Source organism: Dendrobates tinctorius, unplaced genomic scaffold, assembly GCF_039654945.1.
Source record: "Dendrobates tinctorius isolate UK_male_01 unplaced genomic scaffold, ASM3965494v1 ptg000074l, whole genome shotgun sequence".
Lineage (NCBI taxonomy): Eukaryota > Metazoa > Chordata > Amphibia > Anura > Dendrobatidae > Dendrobates > Dendrobates tinctorius.
In genome coordinates this window covers 17,461,072-17,480,874 of record NW_027361742.1, presented here as the reverse complement: position 1 = coordinate 17,480,874, position 19,803 = coordinate 17,461,072, and the positions used below count along the sequence as shown (strand labels likewise).

Here is a 19,803-nt window from a genome sequence, read left to right as displayed (position 1 = left end):
GGTTCTTGGTTGACTGTCTGCTCTTCAATCTCTCAGTGTAGTAGTGGCAGAGTTTTGGCAGGCACCTCCTTTATATAGACTTTTTTTTTTTGACTTTAGAAGATTCTAACTAGGATAAAAAGTGGACACCACCCAAAAAACGCAGCGCTAAAAAATCGCATACCTGCGCATGCCAGTGCGCACGTATGCGCATCCATAGGCTATAATGGCCATTTTTAGCGCAAAACGTGCGCATACGTGCGCATGCGCTTTTTTCCAGGGCCAAAAAATGCAACATGCAGCGTCTGGAAAATACCAACGCACACCCCAAAAAAACGCAGCGCATGAAAATCGCATACATGCGCTTACAAGCGCGCATGTATGCGCACCCATGTTAAATATAGGGGAAAAATCGCATGCGCACGTATGTGTTTTTTTCCAGCGCTAAAAAACGCAAATGTGAAACCAGCCTTAGCGATGTTTTTTATAAATTATTTTTAAAGTTTTTTTTTTTTTTTTTTTTTTTTTTTTTAACTTTATTACATTGTCCCAGGGGGGACATCACTGTCATATGTCAGATCGCTGATCTGACACATCACACAGCACTGTGACAGATCAGCGATCTGACACAGGCGCTGCACAAGGCTTCCTCATGCCTGCGCTCTGCAGGCAGTGAGGAAGTCGCCTCCCTGCAGGCCCCCGAGGGTTCCCACCGCCATATTGGATCTGGGGACCTGCAGGGAAGGAGGCCCCCATAGTAGCACAGCACATCGCGCTGCTGCGGGGGCCTCAGGGAAGCACCGAGGGAGCCCCCTCCCTGCCAATGCTTCCCTAAACCCTCGGTACACTGCGATCGTGTTTGATCGCAGTGTGCCAGGGGTTAACTTGCCGGGGGCGGTCCGTGACTACACCTGACACATAGTGCCGGGTGTGAGCTGTGATAATCAGCTGACACCCGGCCGCGATCAGCGGCGCTCCCCACGTGAGCACCGCTAATTGCTATGACGTACTATCCCGTCCATGGGCATAGGGGCCCGGGTCCCATGGACAGGATAGTACGTCAGATGTCAGGAAGGGGTTAATAATAAAGACCTCATTTAAAAACTGCATTTTGTATTTACTTGTGTTTATCTTTGTCTAATATTTAAATTTGTTTGGTGATCTGAAACATTTAGGCTATGTGCACACGCTGCGGTTTTTGCTGCGGTTCCGCTGCGGTTTTGGCCCTGCGGAACCTCAGCAGTTCCGCAGACATGGTAATTTACCATGTTAGCCTATGGGTTTTCAAAACCGCAGTGCTCACGCTGCGTTTTTTTCCACGCGGTTTTGCTGCATTTTTTTTTTCCACAGCATGTCAATTATTTCAGCGGATTCTGCTGCGGTTTCACACCTTTAACATAGTAGAGGTGTGAAACCGCAGGGCAATACCGCAGGCCAAACCGCAGCAAAACCGCAGGTCGCTTTACCTGCGGTTCCGTCGGAAAAAACCCGCAGGTGAATCTGCAGTGTGTGCACATAGCCTTAAGTGTGACAAACATGCAAAAGAATAGGAAATCAGGAAGCTGCCAAACACTTTTTCACACAACTGTACAGTATATCCAAATCATTCTCTTGCTCCTATATTCTTAGGGTATGTGCACACGCTGCGGATTCTGCTGTGGATCTGCAGCGGATTTGGCCTTGCGGATCCGCAGCAGTTCTGCAGACAGTGAACAGTACCATGTAAGTCTATGGGATTTACAATCCGCAGTGCACATGCTGCGGTTTTTTTCACTGCAGAAAAGCTGGGGTTTTAAATCCGCAGAAAGAATTGACTTCATTGTCCAGGTGTCAAACCGCAGGGGAAAACCGGGCCAATCCGCAGGAAAACCGCAGGTCACTTTACCTGCGGTTTTACCTGCGGATCTGCACGGAAAAATCCGCTGGTGAATCCGCAGCATGTGCACATAGCCTTATACTTCTCTTCAGGCAAACCACATAATATACAGTCCCTTGCCGAAGTATTCGGCCCCCTGGAACTTTTCAACCTTTTCCCACTTATGCTTCAAACATAAAGATACCAAATGTAAATTTTTGGTGAAGAATCAACAACAAGTGGGACACAATTGTGAAGTTGAACGAAATGTATTGGTCATTTAAAATTTTTGTGGAAATTCAAAAACTGAAAAGTGGGGCATGCAATATTATTCGGCCTCTTTAACCTAATACTTTGTTGCGCAACCTTTTGCTGCAATTACAGCTGCAAGTCGCTTGGGGTATGTCTATCAGTTTTGTACATCGAGAGAATGAAATTCTTGCCCATTCTTCCTTGGCAAAAATCTCGAGCTCAGTGAGGTTTGATGGAGATCGTTTGTGAACAGCAGTTTTCAGCTCTTTCCACTGATGCTCGATTGGATTCAGGTCTGGACTTTGACTTGGCCATTCTAACACCTGGATACGTTTATTTGTGGACCATTCCATTGTAGATTTTGCTTTATGTTTGGGATCATTGTCTTGTTGGAAGATAAATCTCCATCCCAGTCTCAGGTCTTTTGCAGATTCCAACAGGTTTTCTTCAAGAATGGTCCTGTATTTGGCTCCATCCATCTTACCATCAATTTTAACCATCTTCCCTGTCCCTGCTGAAGAAAAGCAGGCCCAAACCATGATGCTGCCACCACCATGCTTGACAGTGGGGATGGTGTGTTCAGGGTGATGAGCTGTGTTGCCTTTACGCCAAACATATCGTTTGACATTGTTGCCAAAAAGTTCAATTTTGGTTTCATCTGACCAGAGCACCTTCTTCCACATGTTTGGTGTGTCTCCCAGGTGGCTTGTTGCAAACTTTAAACAACACTTTTTATGGATATCTTTGAGAAATGGCTTTCTTCTTGTCACGCTTCCATAAAGGCCAGATTTGTGCAGTGTACGACTGATTGTTGTCCTATGGAGAGACTGTCCCACCTCAGCTGTAGATCTCTACAGTTCATCCAGAGTGATCATGGGCCTCTTGGCTGCATCTCTCATCAGTCTTCTCCTTGTTTGAGATGAAAGTTTAGAGGGATTGCTAGGTCTTGGTAGATTTGCAGTGGTATGATGCTCCTTCCATTTCAATATGATCACTTGCCCAGTGCTCATTGGGATGTTTAAAGTTTTGGAAATCATTTTGTATCCAAATCCGGCTTTAAACTTCTTCACTACAGTATCACGGAACTGCCTGTTGTGTTCCTTGGTCTTCATGATGCTCTCTGTGCTTCAAACAGAACCCTGAGACTATCACAGAGCAGGTGCATTTATACGGAGATTTGATTACACACAGGTGGATTGTATTTATCATCATTACTCATTTAGGACAACATTGGATCATTCAGAGATCCACAATGAATTTCTGGAGTGAGTTTGCTGCACTGAAAGTAAAGAGGCCGAATAATATTGCACGCCCCACTTTTCAGTTTTTGACTTTCCACAAAAATTTAAAATAACCAGCAATTCCTGATCACTTGACCTGCGGTTTTACCTGCGGATCTGCGCGGAAAAAAACGCAGGTGAATCTGCAGCGTGTGCACATAGCCTTAGGCTATGTGCACACGCTGCAGATTCACCTGCGTTTTTTTCTGCGCGGATCTGAAGGTAAAACCGCAGGTCAAGTGACCTGCGGTTTATCTGCGGATTATCCTGCGGTTTTGCCCTGCGGTTTCACACCTCTACTATGGTAAAGGTGTGAAACCGCTGCGGAAACCGCCCAAACAATTGACATCCTGCGGTTTGTAAACCGCAGCAAAACCACGCGGAAAAAACCGCAGCGTGAGCACAGCATTTTTTGAAAACCCATAGGCTTTCATTGTACTGTACTTTGTCAGCGGAACTGCTGCGTTTCCGCAGGGCCAAAACTGCTGCGCAAACGCAGCAGAATCCGCACCGTGTGCGCATAGCCTGAGACTATCACAGAGCAAGTGCATTTATGCGGAGACTTGATTGCACACAGGTGGATTATATTTATCATCATTAGTCATTTAGGACAGGATTGGATCATTCAGAGATCCACAATGAACTTCTGGAGTGAGTTTGCTGCACTGAAAGTAAAGGGGCCGAATAATATTGCACAACCCACTTTTCAGTTTTTGACTTTCCACAAAAATTTAAAATAACCAATAAATTTCGTTCAACTTCACAATTGTGTCCCACTTGTTGTTAATTCTTTACCAAAAATTTACATTTGGTATCTTTATTTTTGAAGCGTGATATGTGGGAAAAGGTTGGAAATTTCCAGTGGGCTGAAAGCTTTTGCAAGACGCTGTAAATCACGCCGCCAGTCAAACCTGAAAATTTAGATTTGAATACAGAGTCTTAATTCCCCTTTCTACCTCCATCTTATCTACTGCAGTGGTTAGTCTTTTGCAGAAATGTAATGCTCCAGATTTATATCCATTCAGATATGTTGTAGCTTTTCTATGAATTACATCAACAAATATGCCAAGTATAAACTTAGCCTTAAGCCATGATTTAGTCTTTACTAGAGATGGGTGAACCTGAACGGGTACGGCAGCCCCAAGAAAGTTTGTTGAAAGGCTGCAGCTCAGCCAATCAACACACTTTACAGTGTTGGCACCTCCAGCTAAATTACAGCCATGCCAAGTATTGACTTAGCTGTTATTGGCCGGCACAGTGTGTATAAAAAAAAAAAAAAAAAAAAAAAGACATGGGGGTCTTGTCTATTTTTGATTAACAGTGCCATCAAAAATGACAGCTGCGAGCTGCAGGCCTTAGCTGTTAACTTTATCTTGGCTCGTTATCAAAATTAGACGGGTCCCTATGCCATTTTTAAGAATTAATTAAGTAAATAATAAAAAAAAACTGTTTGGGGTCCTCCTCATTTCTGATAAACTTCCTAGCTAAAACAGACAGCTGAGGGCTGGTATTCTCAGACTGGGAAGGGGTCATGGATATTGGCCCTCCCCAGCATAAAAATAGCAGCCCCTAAAAATAGATGTGCCAATTCTGGTTCTTCCCATTTGCCCTGGTGTGTCGGCAAGTGGAGTAATAGTTATCCTTTTGATGTCAGCTTTTTTATGGATGCTGACATCAAGCCCAGGGGTTAGTAATGCAGAGGAGTCTATAAGACACCCCAAGTTCTACCCCATATTCATATGTAATAAAGACACAGGCAGAGAGAGTAGTCCTTTAATTGAAATAAGCACACAACATCCTTTATGTGAAATAAAAACTCACTGACCCTACCGATTTATTCAACAAAAATAAAAAAGCAAAGTTATACTAACCTTGCTGCTGATAATCTATTAAGTTCATATCCCACAAAGATCCGGATGGTTTGGTGAGCGGTGACATCAGTGCTACAACTGCTCACCATGGCAGCCAGCTCACACTGAGCTATCTTGTTTAGCCGTTGCTGGTTAGTTAACATAGGGGGGGACCCCAGGTCATTTTTTGTTGGGAGGGTCTTACCTATATTAACCAGTAAAGGCTAAGCAAACAGCTGTGAGCTGATATTAATAGCCTGGGATCCTTTATGGCTCTTGGCCCTTTTCCAGAATGTTAGCATCAGCTCCTAGCCTTCAGCTTTCCCTCAGCTGGACATAAAATTTAATGGGGGACCCGATTACATTTTTTTCAATTATTTATTTTTTTACTTCATAAATGCATATACAGTATTTTCCGATGCTGTACACTTGAAACTAGAAGTTTATATACACTATATAAAAAGACAGGCATGTTTTTCTCAATATCTGACATGAAATCATCAGAATAAACCTTTCCCGCTATATGTCAATTAAATATCTACTATATAATCATCTAATTCTGTTTGTCTGTCTCTCTGTTTGTAACGGAAATTCCGCGTCGCTGATTGGTCGTGGCCGGCCGGGTGCGACCAATCAGCGACAGGCGCAGTCCGGCCGCGAATCCCGCGTCGCTGATTGGAAAATGTTCCCTGAAACGAACATATAGTGGCCGTATGGTCTTCCCTTCCCCTTTTAAATTGTTTTTAAATGTCTATGTATTTCATATCATTATGGCAGCAGCTGTAGAAGAAGGAGCAATAAGGTGGCATGGTATAATTTCCCACGTCACATCCTTCTACTCACTGACCCGTCGAAGTGCTAGTAAGCACAAAACGGCCGTCGTCAGACATTCCTCACTCCTTCCTCCAGCCTCCCGGCCATGAAGTTTTAATGTGGATTGCTAAATAAAGCTGACTTTTTCACCTGGATTGGTGAGTGCTATGCCATCCTTTCCTCTTATTGGATCCATACATTGTGTTCTCTGCACTAGCACCCGAGATCTCGGGGTTCAGCCTCCACAAGCAGTATGGACATGACAGTCTCACATCGGCAGTAGTATTGGCAGTGCCGACTTGCTTTTTCTTTATACATTCATTGCTTATCCTAGAATACCCGATGCGTTAGAATCGAGCCACCATCTAGTTTATTAATATTTGCCAAATGCCAGAGTAATCAGAGAGAGAATGTTTTAAGGAATTTTATTACTTACTGCAAAGTCAAAAGTTTACATGCATTAAGATTATGAGCACACAATGATGTCCAAAAGTATTAAACCCATGCAATATAACAAGAAAAAAGCCAGTCGGCACCGCCGGTACCGTTGCCGGTCTATGCTGTCAAATCCATGCAGCGTGTTAGGCTTAACACCATGATCATGGGTGCATGTCCTGAAAACACAGTACATGCAAATCAACCATCAAAAGGAAAGAAGGACTTTAGCACTCCCCAATCCAAATAGAAAATCCGCTGTTTATTGGCAAAAAAGTTTAAAACTTCATGGCCGGGAGGCTGAAGAAAGGAGTGAACAAACTCTGACGACGGCCGTTTCACGCCTAAGGCCTCATACCCATTGGCGATTAAAAAAAGGTCCGATTTCTGGACTGTAAAAAAGGGTGGAGTGTTATGCGAGTGTCATGCGATTTTTATTCTTTCCATCCGTTTTCTATCCGTTTGCAATCCGTTTTTTTTCCCAGCAGCTATTTTTCTACAGTCATTTACAGGACCATTTGCAGTGTTCTATACCATAGAATGGTAATGTATCCATTTAAAACGGATGTAAAATGGATGGTCCGTTTTTTTAATCGTACCCATTGACTTGTATTGGAGAAAATCGCTGCAAATCGCAGCATGCTGCGATTTTTTTCTCAGACCGATTTTGGATGAGAAAAAAAAATCGCAAGTGAGATGTCACCAATTCACTAACATTGGTCAGAGTGCAATCCGATTTAAAATCGGATTGCAATCGTCCGATTTTATCGCCAGTGAGTATGAGGCCTAATAGCGCTTCCACGGGTCAGTTAGTAGAAGTATGTGACGAAGGAAAATATATCCCATCACCATATTGCTCCTCACATCCGCAGCAAAACCGCAGATCTTTATTACACCTGCGGTTTTGCTTAGGATGTGACTGACTCAATGCAAGTCAATTGGTGCAGAAACGCTGCAGATCTGCAGAAAGAATTGACATGCTGCGGAAAAACCGCACGGATTCACAGCGTTTTATTTTCCGCAGCATGTCAATTCTTTGTGCACAAGAAATCTCCATTTCCCATAGGTTTACATTGGCTGTGCACTACACTGTGGATTTGATGCAAATCCGTGCGGCAAAAACGCTGCAGATCTGCAATAAAATCTGCAACGTGTGCACATAGCCTTATTGAAGACTGCATTACCCAGGACATTTAACCTCCTGTTGTCTATACGTGGCATATAGAGTTGAGCGAAACGGGTCGGTCAAATTCATAAGTCGCCGACTTTCGCTAAAGTCGGGTTTCATGAAACGAAACCCGACCATAGCGTGAGGTCGGCCATGAGACCTGCGACCAGAGCGCCAAAGTCGCATTTCAAATGATGCTTCCAGCGCCCTTTTTCAGCCAATGATGGAGGACGCACACTGTGGGCAACGCGCTGACATGGGCAGCGGTCACCACCATCTTTGAGAAGGGCATGCAAGTGATTGGCTTGCTTTGTGTAGCGTCACAGGGGCTATAAGAGGGCGTGCACGCCGACCGCCATCTTACTTCTGCCGATCTTAGCATTAGGGAGAGGTTGCTGCTGCTGATTCTGAATAAGGGAGAGTGTTAGGCAGGGAAGAAGGAAAAAAAACTGCTTCTGCTGGTAGCAATTTTCACTGTACAACACAACAGTTTGTGTGCAGTGGCAGGGGAGGCTATATTTTTGTGCATCAGCTCTGTTGGTTATTAGGCTGCCTTATAAGGCTCCCTGATAGCTGCATTGCTGTTTGCACACTGCTGTGCAAACTGCTTTTTTAAAAGCAAAAATACTTTTCTTCCTCTTTTCTGCACAGTTACCAAGCGTTCATTTTTCCACACTTTTGTGTGCAGCAGTCCTGCTTATTAGGCTGCCTGCTGCCATACTTGGACTGAGAGCTTCATTGTCAGCCTCCTAAAATCTGTAGGGAGATTCAAATTCTGCCCAATACTATATACACCTTGTACCTTCTCATATGAGTACACCAGCCTATTTCAGCCTGTTAAGTTGAGGTGTAATCTATAGTGGGCCTGAGATAATAGTTCAGCCTCCTAAAATCTCTAGGGAGATTCAAATTCTCCCCAATACTATATACACCTTGTACCTTCTCATATGAGTACACCAGCCTATTTCAGCCTGTTAAATTGAGGTGTAATCTATAGTGGGCCTGAGAAAATTGTTCAGCCTCCTAAAATCTCTAGGAAGATTAAAATTCTCCCCAATACTATATACACCTTGTACCTTGTCATACACCAGCCAATTTCAGCCTGTTTAATTGAGGTGTAATCTATAGTGGGCCTGAGATAATAGTTCAGCCTCCTAAAATCTCTAGGGAGATTCAAATTCTCCCCAATACTATATACACCTTGTACCTTGTCATACACCACCCTATTTCAGCCTGTTACATTGAGGTGTAATCTAAAGTGGGCCTGAGATAATAGTTCAGCCTCCTAAAATCTCTAGGGAGATTCAAATTCTCCCCAATACTATATACACTTTGTACCTTGTTTCACAGTACCATATAGCTGGTGGTATTTTGGGTACATTTTCCCAGAAATGAGAAAGTATGGTGGAAGAGGCCGTGGAAGTGGGGCGGGGGTTGCCAACTGGTACTGATGGTGGTGCATCTGCTGGTAGTGGCAAAAGCACAATAGCACCTAAGGCAGGAGGTGTTGAGCCTGCGTCATTGTCTGGCTCCACAAGGCCTCGAAGGCTCCCTTTTCTGGGAGTAGGTAAACCGCTTTTAAAGCCGGAGCTTCAGGAACAAGTTTTGGCTTACATTGCTGACACAGCCTCCAGCTCTATCGCCTCCTCTTCTGAATTTTCAAAAAATAAAAGCACTGAGTCGTCAGTGGAGGCTCCTGGTCAGGAACAACACCTTTCCTTGTGTCCTTCACCCTACCAAAAGTGAAGGATGCGGCAGGCCACACTACAGATTACTCCATGGAGCTCTTTTCACATACCATGCCTGGGTTATCAAGTCAAATCATGAATTCCCCAGTCCAGTAGGGCGAATTTAAATAATATAACGTGCAGCCGGATACACCGCCTCCAGCAGGCAAATTTCAGAATTACACGTGTATCTGGATACACCGCCTCCAGCAGGGCGAATTTAAATAATAAAGGGAAACACCAGGGAAACCGATACAATGGAGGGGCCTGCGATAGGGAACGGGGACGTGGAGACCTCCTGCACTCCCCTGAGTCAGTGTCTGTACACTCCTGACGGTCCCTAGGTGGGTACCGCACCCGTCGATGAGCAGGATACCTAAAAATCCCTACCTTGCCATGCACCTAGCCCTTTCTAGTGAAATGGACGGTGCAGAAATTAATCCCACCACTGCACTGAAACACACAAAAGGAAAGGTAGAAACAGGGATAACACCACTTAGCTTTGCCCTGTTGCTATTGCTCCAAGCAACAGAGTACGACACCAAAATTCAGCTTCACCCCTGAAGCTAGACACCTGAATTCAGCTTCCACCTGAAGCTATAACACCAGAACTCCCCTGAGCTGCTAGGAACTCCTCTCTGTAGTTCCTTCCTCCACCAACCTTGGTTGTAAATGAGCAAAATCACCAACCGTGATTGCAACCACCTGACACTCTTTTATAGGTAAGAGCCAGAGCAATCACACCTGCTTCATAATCACGTGCACTAAACTAAAGTAACCAGAGCGCAATGACCCTAACGGCCACCAGGGGCAAAACTGGAACTGAAACCACCACAGTGCAATGACCCCAATGACCACCGGGGCAAAACTAACTTTAAACACACAGCTTAAGGAGAAAAAAGGTTACTAGTGCTTTTATCTGTCATAATCCAGCATGGATCATAACACCAGGGCAGTGGGGTTAATCGGTACCGGGCCGGTGTCTCAGAGGGATGTGTCACGGTGGTGGTGACCCGGTCCGTGGCCCTCTGCGTCCATGCAAAGGGGTGAATAATGTTTATAGGTGAATGATACGTGACACCACCTGTGGTTTCTGATCAGATTGACCAGCGCTGCAGTGTCGCTTCTCTGGGACAGATGTGGTGCAGCTAAGATGTAGAAGCTGTGACGTCCGCCTGCGGGTCTGGGCTGCAGCCAGGCAACACCCCGAGAAACACTGATACCCTTTACCCCTATACAGGGATCTGGATTTATAGCAGAGCCCAGGAGGCGCTGTCTGAATAGGAGCAGTGACCAGAGCAGGACGGTCGCCAGAAAGGTGTTCCAATACAGGACACAAACGTGGAGATATGCGAGTCTAAACCAGTCGGGCAGCAATGGTACAAAAACGGTAGACAGAAGCAGAGTCAGATTCAGGCCGAGAGTCATAAACCAGGAGAGTAGCAGAGGTACAGAATCGTTAGGCAGAAGCAGAGTCAGATTCAGGCCGAGAGTCATAAACCAGGAGAGTAGCAGAGGTACAGAATCGTTAGGCAGAAGCAGAGTCAGATTCAGGCCGAAAGTCATAAACCAGGAGAGTCGCAGAGGTACAGAATCGTTAGGCAGAAGGAGAGTCAGAAGTCCAGGCCAAAGTCAGTCAGTCAGAAAGCAATTCACACAGTAACACACAGGGGAACCAAGAATATATCTTGGTCCATATATCTATGGCTTGCAAGACCAGTCCCAAGGTATTTCAGGGATCAGGTCACCCCTCATAGGTTCCTGGACTGATGATGTCATCAGTACCGCCCCCAGGACCAGGCCAGATGGAGATGCAGTAACCTCTTGATGACTGACAGAGGGGTGGAGCCTGCGTCCACCAGATGCCTGCGCAGGTGCCCTTACTCTGTCAGCACCATAACTCCCGGGCGAGCCATGGCGCCTCCTAGTGACCGCGACAGGAGCAGCAGACCCAGAATTTAACGGCGACGTGACAGACCGGCGCCTCCTAGAGGCTAAAGCCGGGACAGTAGGCTCTGAGCCTGACGTGACAGAACCACGGCCCTGTCCAGTGGCCGAGGCAGGAACAGCCGTCCCTGAGTCTGACGATAAAGTGGCGGTCCGGCGCCTCCTAGAGGCCGCGACCGGAACAGCAGGCCCTAAGTCCGGCGGAAATGTGACAGTACCCCCCCCTCCAAGAGGGGCCTCCGGACCCTCAAAACCCGGTTTATCAGGGTGAAGGAGGTGAAACCTTCTAATCAACCCCTTGGCATGAATGTCACTAGCGGGGACCCAGGACCTCTCCTCTGGGCCATAGCCTTTCCAATGAACTAAATATTGCACAGACTTTCTCACTAAACGGGAATCAAGGATAATTCAATACCAATACGTTTGCAGAATGCTCTCCAGAATTTGGAAACAAACTGGGTACCTCGGTCGGACACGATATTCTCTGGAGCGCCATGCAGCCTTATTACATGAACAATAAACAACTTACTCAGAGTTTCTGAATTAGGTAATCCAGAGAGGGGAACAAAATGACATTGCTTACTGAACCTGTCCACCACCACCCAGATACATGTCTTCCCCTCTGAGGGTGGTAGGTCAGTAATGAAGTCCATGGAGATGTGGGTCCATGGACTCTCTGGAGCGGGCAAGGACTGGAGCCAGCCGGCAGGCCGATTGTGAGGGGACTTGGCGCGAGCACAGATTTCACAAGCTAGTACATAATCCTTGCAGTCCTTAACTACCGTTGGCCACAAAAAACTCCTAGTCACAAGTCTGGCGGTATTATTGACCCCAGGATGGCCTGCCAGGACGGAGTCGTGCGACTCCTTCAGAACTTGTAGGCGAAACGGCGCTGGAACAAACAATTTCTGGGGGGGCGTCGAGTCAGGGGCTGGTTCTGGGGACCTACGGATCTCCAGAAGGTCCAGAGACACAGCCGACACAACAATACCATTGGCCAGTATTGGAACTGGCTCCGAGTCCTCAGCCTGTGAGGGGCAGAAACTTCGAGAGAGAGCATCAGCCCTCACATTTTTGGTACCAGGACGAAAGGTTATTAAGAAATCAAACCTAGAGAAGAACAAGGCCCACCTCGCTTGTCTAGGATTTAATCTTTTTGCTGACTCCAGGTAAGTCAGATTCTTGTGATCTGTAATCACAGTGATCTTATGTTTGGCGCCTTCGAGGAAGTGGCGCCATTCCTCGAAGGCCCATTTGATCGCCAATAACTCCCGATTACCTATATCGTAATTCTTCTCAGTGGCAGAGAATTTGCGGGAGAAAAAGGCACATGGGCGAAGCTGAGTGAGTGATGCAGTGCCTTGCGACAGCACTGCTCCCACTCCGACCTCAGAGGCGTCCACCTCTACAATAAACGGGCGGTCCAGATCAGGCTGAACCAAAACTGGATTGGCTACAAAGCACTCTTTTAACGTAGCAAAAGCCTGAATTGCCTCAGGGTTCCAATTGGTCACGTCTGCCCCTTTTCGGGTCAAATCCGTGAGTGGTTTAGCAATTTCGGAGAAACCCCTGATGAATTTTCGGTAATAATTTGCAAACCCTAAAAATCGCTGCAGCGCTTTTAGCGACTTGGGTTGCACCCAAGTTTTAATAGGTTGGATCTTGGCAGGATCCATACGGAAGCCTGTGCTTGAAACCACATATCCTAAAAATTGTACCTCCTCCGCAAAAAAAACACATTTCTCCAGTTTAGCAAACAGGGAGTGTTCTCGCAGTCTCTGCAGTACAGAGCGAACGTGCTGAGCATGTGTCACAGGGTCAGCAGAATAAATCAAAATGTCATCTAAATACACGACGACATACACCCCACAAATGTCCCTGAAAATGTCATTTACAAAGTGCTGGAACACGGCAGGTGCGTTACTGAGTCCGAAGGGCATTACCAGGTACTCAAAGTGGCCAAGAGGGGTATTAAAGGCTGTTTTCCACTCATCCCCGTCTCTTATGCGGACTAGATTGTATACCCCCCGGAGGTCCAGTTTAGTAAACCAACGGGCTCCCATTAGCTGATTAAAATGATCAGGGATGAGTGGAAGCGGGTACTGGTTCTTTATAGTGATTGCATTCAATTCCCGGTAGTCAATGCAGGGTCTGAGACCACCATCTTTCTTTTCTACAAAGAAGAAGCCAGCTCCAACTGGTGAAATGGACGGTCTAATAAACCCCTTTTTTAAGCTATCAGCTATGTACTCGTTCATAGCCTGACGCTCTGGACCTGAGAGATTAAATATTCTCCCTTTTGGGAGACGGGCATCTGGAATCAGATCTATAGGGCAATCATACTTTCTGTGAGGGGGTAGCTTTTCAGATTTTGCAATAGAAAAGACATCCTCAAAATCTCTGAAGGCAAACGGTATGTGGAGGGGTTTAACTTTAACTTGGTTTACTGTTAGCGACATGCAGTTTTCCTGACAGTGTGAACTCCAGCGTATAACATCGCCTAGGTGCCAGTCGATGACTGGATTATGCTGGCGTAGCCATGGCATCCCCAAAATGACTGCAGCAGACAAATTATCCATCACAAAAAATGACATAACCTCGGTATGCAACGCTCCCACCGACATAGTGATTTTGTCAGTAACAAATTTAACCCCCTCCTGGACAATAGATGTGCCATTAATAGCCGTAGTTTTTATAGGGGCATTAAGTCTTAATAGGGGTACACCGAGACTTTTAGCAACCAAAGAATCCATAAAATTCCCTTCAGATCCACAATCCACATATGCGTTCACACACTGAGATTTCTGACCAAAAGAAAGGGCAATAGGCAATAAAACTTTAGCCGCATCTGCGGGCAATACCTGTGCCCCTGGGCAACCATAGCCAGAGTTGCCCAGAGGCCGATGTCTCAGTAGTATGGATCTCTGACGCTCAGCTCTCTCTCTGAAGGCTCCAGACTGCAGCATACTGGTGCAGGAAGATGAAAGTGCTCCTTCAGGCTGTGCACTGAACCAGGTGTTTAGGCCAGAAATCAGCTCAGTCAGAAGAAGGGAGAGAAAAAAAAAGTTCAGGGAGACTGCTTTTGTATATGCTGGATATATACACAAGAAGCAGGTTTTTTTTATTTGGCCGGATATAATGTGACGTCCGCCTGCGGGTCTGGGCTGCAGCCAGGCAACACCCCGAGAAACACTGATACCCTTTACCCCTATACAGGGATCTGGATTTATAGCAGAGCCCAGGAGGCGCTGTCTGAATAGGAGCAGTGACCAGAGCAGGACGGTCGCCAGAAAGGTGTTCCAATACAGGACACAAACGTGGAGATATGCGAGTCTAAACCAGTCGGGCAGCAATGGTACAAAAACGGTAGACAGAAGCAGAGTCAGATTCAGGCCGAGAGTCATAAACCAGGAGAGTAGCAGAGGTACAGAATCGTTAGGCAGAAGCAGAGTCAGATTCAGGCCGAGAGTCATAAACCAGGAGAGTAGCAGAGGTACAGAATCGTTAGGCAGAAGCAGAGTCAGATTCAGGCCGAAAGTCATAAACCAGGAGAGTCGCAGAGGTACAGAATCGTTAGGCAGAAGGAGAGTCAGAAGTCCAGGCCAAAGTCAGTCAGTCAGAAAGCAATTCACACAGTAACACACAGGGGAACCAAGAATATATCCAGCGGCTTGCAAGACCAGTCCCAAGGTATTTCAGGGATCAGGTCACCCCTCATAGGTTCCTGGACTGATGATGTCATCAGTATCGCCCCCAGGACCAGGCCAGATGGAGATGCAGTAACCTCTTGATGACTGACAGAGGGGTGGAGCCTGCGTCCACCAGATGCCTGCGCAGGTGCCCTTACTCTGTCAGCACCATAACTCCTGGGCGAGCCATGGCGCCTCCTAGTGACCGCGACAGGAGCAGCAGACCCAGAAATTAACGGCGACGTGACAGACCGGCGCCTCCTAGAGGCTAAAGCCGGGACAGTAGGCTCTGAGCCTGACGTGACAGAACCACGGCCCTGTCCAGTGGCCGAGGCAGGAACAGCCGTCCCTGAGTCTGACGATAAAGTGGCGGTCCGGCGCCTCCTAGAGGCCGCGACCGGAACAGCAGGCCCTAAGTCCGGCGGAAACGTGACAGAAGCCCTGCACAGGTAGGGCCGTAGTCACAGGGCAGATGAAAGAGTTGGTAGATGGTGTGCAGTGCAGGATGTAGCAGAGCCGTGCGCCAGGTGCAGGAGAAAGATGACAGACACAGTCGTGCAATTCCTTTACCTGTACTTGGTAAGTGCCGTCCAGCACCCAGAGTACAGATGGAGAAGGAGTTGGTCAGCCTGGAAGCAAATTAGGAATTCACTCTCTGCAGATAGGTAGTGTGGCCTCCATTCTAGCGCTTATCTGAGGTACTCGCAGTACTGAGTTCGCTGAAGTTCCCCCTGTTGACTCTCTTTTGAAACTTTCTCGTATGGCAGGCAGCCGTAGCCTTTTCCTTCTGGCTCACACACATCGCTGCTGGGGCCTCCGAGCCTTAGTTGGGATCAGAGCATTTACAGCTGCTACTTCCTCCGGTTTCTGCTGCAGGACCGTCAGTGTCCCTACAAACTCGGAGACCGGAATCCGGACCATGCGCTCCAGCTAGGAGTGAGCCTTAACTCTGCTCATCCTCCAGCTCCCCTTCTCACGTCCACACACTTCCCCTTCCCTTCACAGACTGCCCTAACTTCCCTCCTCCCAACCACAGAGAGCAGCTCCTCAGCAGTCAGGTTTAGAGCTCTCCCTGCTGGCCTGCAGTGGAAATTGTGTTGTGGGTTGGTTTAACTGCTAAAGAGATCCTTCGTTGCTCCCAAGCATGACATCACACTCCCTAGGAGGAAGGTAATGCCACTGTGGCGACCGTACTCCTGGGGACGCCACAAGCGCACTGATGCCCTGCCACTGCTAGATGATTCTGCTGGTACATTGACCCAGACCACTACATTTCCCTCGCACTCTACACAGCCAGAATCAGACCCTGATGAAACTCAGGTTCCCCTTTCCGCATACTATACCACCTTACACGGTGACAAAGAGGAAGGTGCAGATGAAAGTGCAGGTTCCTTGAGCAGGTGGGGGGGCATACTCATGGGCGACGGCACTGGCACAGGGCCCCTCATAGTACGCAAAAGTGTCTCTGCCGGAGGGAGGCTGTCAGACACACCGCCGTACTATGAGGGGCCCTGTGCCAGTGCCATCGCCAACGAGTGGGCCCCCCCTGCTTGCTCAGGATCACAGCACTTGCAAAGTTGAAATACTTACCTCTCCCTGCTCCACCGCCGTGACGTCTTCCGCGTTTCCTGACAGTGACATTCTGGTCAGAGAGCGCGATGACAACACTTCTGTAAGCCCTCTGCCTAAACAGTCCAAGTGCAGAGAAATGGAAGATGGGGACGACGAGGAGTCCAGACTAGTACAGGGATTCCCTAGCGAGGAGGCTAATTTAATTGTTTTAAAGGTTGGGAACAATTTTTGGGGAGCACTATACTCTGGAGAATGATATATGGGGCCCACCATACACTGGAGCATTCCAAAGGTGGACATCAGACACTGGAGCAGCATTTACAGGGCCCATTATACACTGGAGCATTAGAAATGGGGCCCATTATATATGGAGCATTATTTGGGCCCATAAGACACTGGAGCATCATCCATGGGGCCCATCATATATTGGAGCATTGTAAATGTAGCAGATTATATATGGAGCATTATTTGGTCCAATCGTACACTAGAGCATCATCTGTGAGACCCATCATATGCTGGAGCTTTCCAAATGGGGGACATCAGACACTGGAGCAGCATTTACAAGGCGCATTATATACTGGAGCATTAGAAATGGTGCCCATTATATATAGAGCATTATTTGGGCCTATAAGACAGTGGAGCTTCATCCATGGGGACCAACATATACTGTAGCATTATGTGGAGCTCATCATATACTGTATCGAACATTATATGGGACCAGTGATTCTGTATGGAGAAATATATGGGCCTCATTACTCTGTATAGCGCACTATGCGGTGGCCATAATAGTGTTTGGAGTAATATACTGTCCGTTTTTGGAGGTATTGGAGAATTTAAAATGGATATCAGTCATGTGATGTAAGAAGTGAAGTATTTTTCATTGTACTATTCCACTATTTCTCTGCCGTATCAGAGGATCATGAATTGTGGCATGTGTTAAAGGAGCCCAGTGACACTCTTTGGCCCTGGGCCCACGAAAACCTGCGGCCAGCCCTACCCCCCCCAACTTTAGCCAAATAACCCCCAGTTTTCAATGCCTAACTATTATTATAAAGTAAATTAAGGTTGACAAGCTTAAGTAATAAGAATTGATGTTTTTGGCATTAAAATGGGCACTGTAGGTGTGTTTCCTATCTTCCACTCACTGCGACTTTTCTTCCCCATTGACTTGCATTGGGTTTCGTGTTTCAGTCGGCCTTCGACTTTTCGCGATAATCGGCCGATTGCGTTCGACCCGACTTTTGAGAAAGTCGGGTTTCATGAAACTTGACTGGATCCGAAAAAAGTCGCTCATCTCTAGTGGCATGTATCTTCATCACAGCCTGTGTTAGCACAGGCTCAGTTTCTTGTGACTGCAATTTCACTTGCCTTTTTTCCTACAGTTTGCTGCCTAAGGCCTCTTTCACACATCAGGTTTTCGCCGTCAGGCGCGATCCGGCGCTTTTGACAGAAACCGGATCCGGCGAAATGCAATGCCGGATCCGTTTTCCCCCCCATTGACTTGCATTTGCGCCGGATCGCGCCGGATGGCCATGCGTTTCATCCAGTTTTCGCCGGATCCGGCAATGTGTCGCGATCCGGCGTCTGGAAAAAACGGTGACTGTAACGTTTTTTGTCTCCGTCGAAAAAGCCGGACACGCCGGATCCGGCGCGTCCGGCTTTTTCACACAATGAAAGCCTATGAGCGCCGCAATGCGCCGGATCCGGCGAAAGCCGGATCCGTCGGCCGGATCCGGTTTTTTGGTCTGAGCATGCTCAGTAGCTCTGCCCACAAGACATATATAAAAGCAAGACAGTGGGACCCACAGCCACACCCAACATGCCACCCAAGACAGCAACCAGGCGCAGGAGAAGGCAGGAGACCACTGCAGCACCATCCGCACCACCACCACCCCAAATGGAGCAGCAAATAGAACATGCTGAGGAGGGGAGGCCAGCAGCAGATGAGAGACGGTAATTATCAAATCCCCCATTCCTCCAAACTAGGGCTATTGAATATCAAGATATTCATTGGCCCTTTGTTTCTCTTTATTCAACAGCCGCCCAAGAGATGCAGCAGCAGCAGCAGCAGCACTGGCTTCACTGGCAGCAGCTGTAACACCACCCACAGCCATGGAGTCTGGCCAGCAAGAGGACAGCACATCTTCTGGGAGCCCTCCCTCGCATCGTCAGCGTTTGACGGTAAGTTTTTATTTCCAAAATCCATCTTCTCTGTAAAATATGTCTATTCATTGCCTTTTATTTCAAAACAGGAATCACAAGATGAAGAGGAGCTCCCAGAAGAAGAAGGAAGGGGTGGACAGACACTTGGAGTGGGCTCACAATTCGTAAGTTTTTTGCATCAAACGCAGAAACACAACATCACACTACACACAACACATAGAAAACAATGTTCTGCAGACCACACACAGCAAACAAATGCCTACATCCAAAGACATAACTTTTTTTGTTTTCTTCTCTAGTCTTCCCAATCTGGTGCTTGGCCAAGAGGTCCTCGCAGTGCCTCCCAGGGTCGTCGGCGACAGCAACGCGGCGGTCACCAGCGTGTAAGTATAAATATTTTTACTTTGTTTTTTTGCACTTTTTATTTCATTTCTTTTGTGGAGGCTAATTATGTTATTTTTGTCTTTTTCTTTAACAGCCTTCACAGCGTGCTCCCGACTCTGACGGTGAGGATGGAGGGATTGATGTGGACCGCCTCATCGATCTCGTCAGAGAAAGGGAGCCGCTCTGGAATATGGCTGACCGCCGCCACGCTGACCTGATTGTTACCCGACGACTCTGGGAGGAAATCTGTTCTCTCCTTGTGGGCCGCTGGGAGGACCTCGAAGCTCGGGCCCAGATTAAAGAGCGTAAGTATATACAGTACCGGTTGCTTGATGTAAACCAGTGTTTCCCGAACTCCAGTCCTCGTGGTCCCCACGGATCATGTGTTCAGGATTTCTATTTACTATAGAAATCATGAAAACATGACCCCTGGGGACCATGAGGACTGGAGTTTGGGAAACACTGATGTTGTATACTAACCACTCCTTTCTTGTTTCAGGGAACAGAATTGTGAATCGGTGGCAGTCTGTGAGGGATCGTTTCAAGAAGGAGTTCAATAAAGAGATGCGGGCCCCGAGTGGATCTGGAGGACGCAGGAGCAAGTACAAGTACGCAGAAGCCCTGTCGTTCCTCCGGGAAACAATGGTCACCAGAAGGTAAATATTACACACCACATGTGAAAAAAAATG

General features: G+C 47.2%; 1 protein-coding gene across 2 annotated transcripts in view; it reads left to right on the top strand.

Annotated features, from left to right (window-relative positions):
• LOC141096350 (beta-1,3-galactosyltransferase 2-like) overlaps nucleotides 1–19,803 on the top strand; it is a 179,171-nt gene that overhangs the window by 34,230 nt on the left and 125,138 nt on the right. The window lies entirely within an intron of this gene.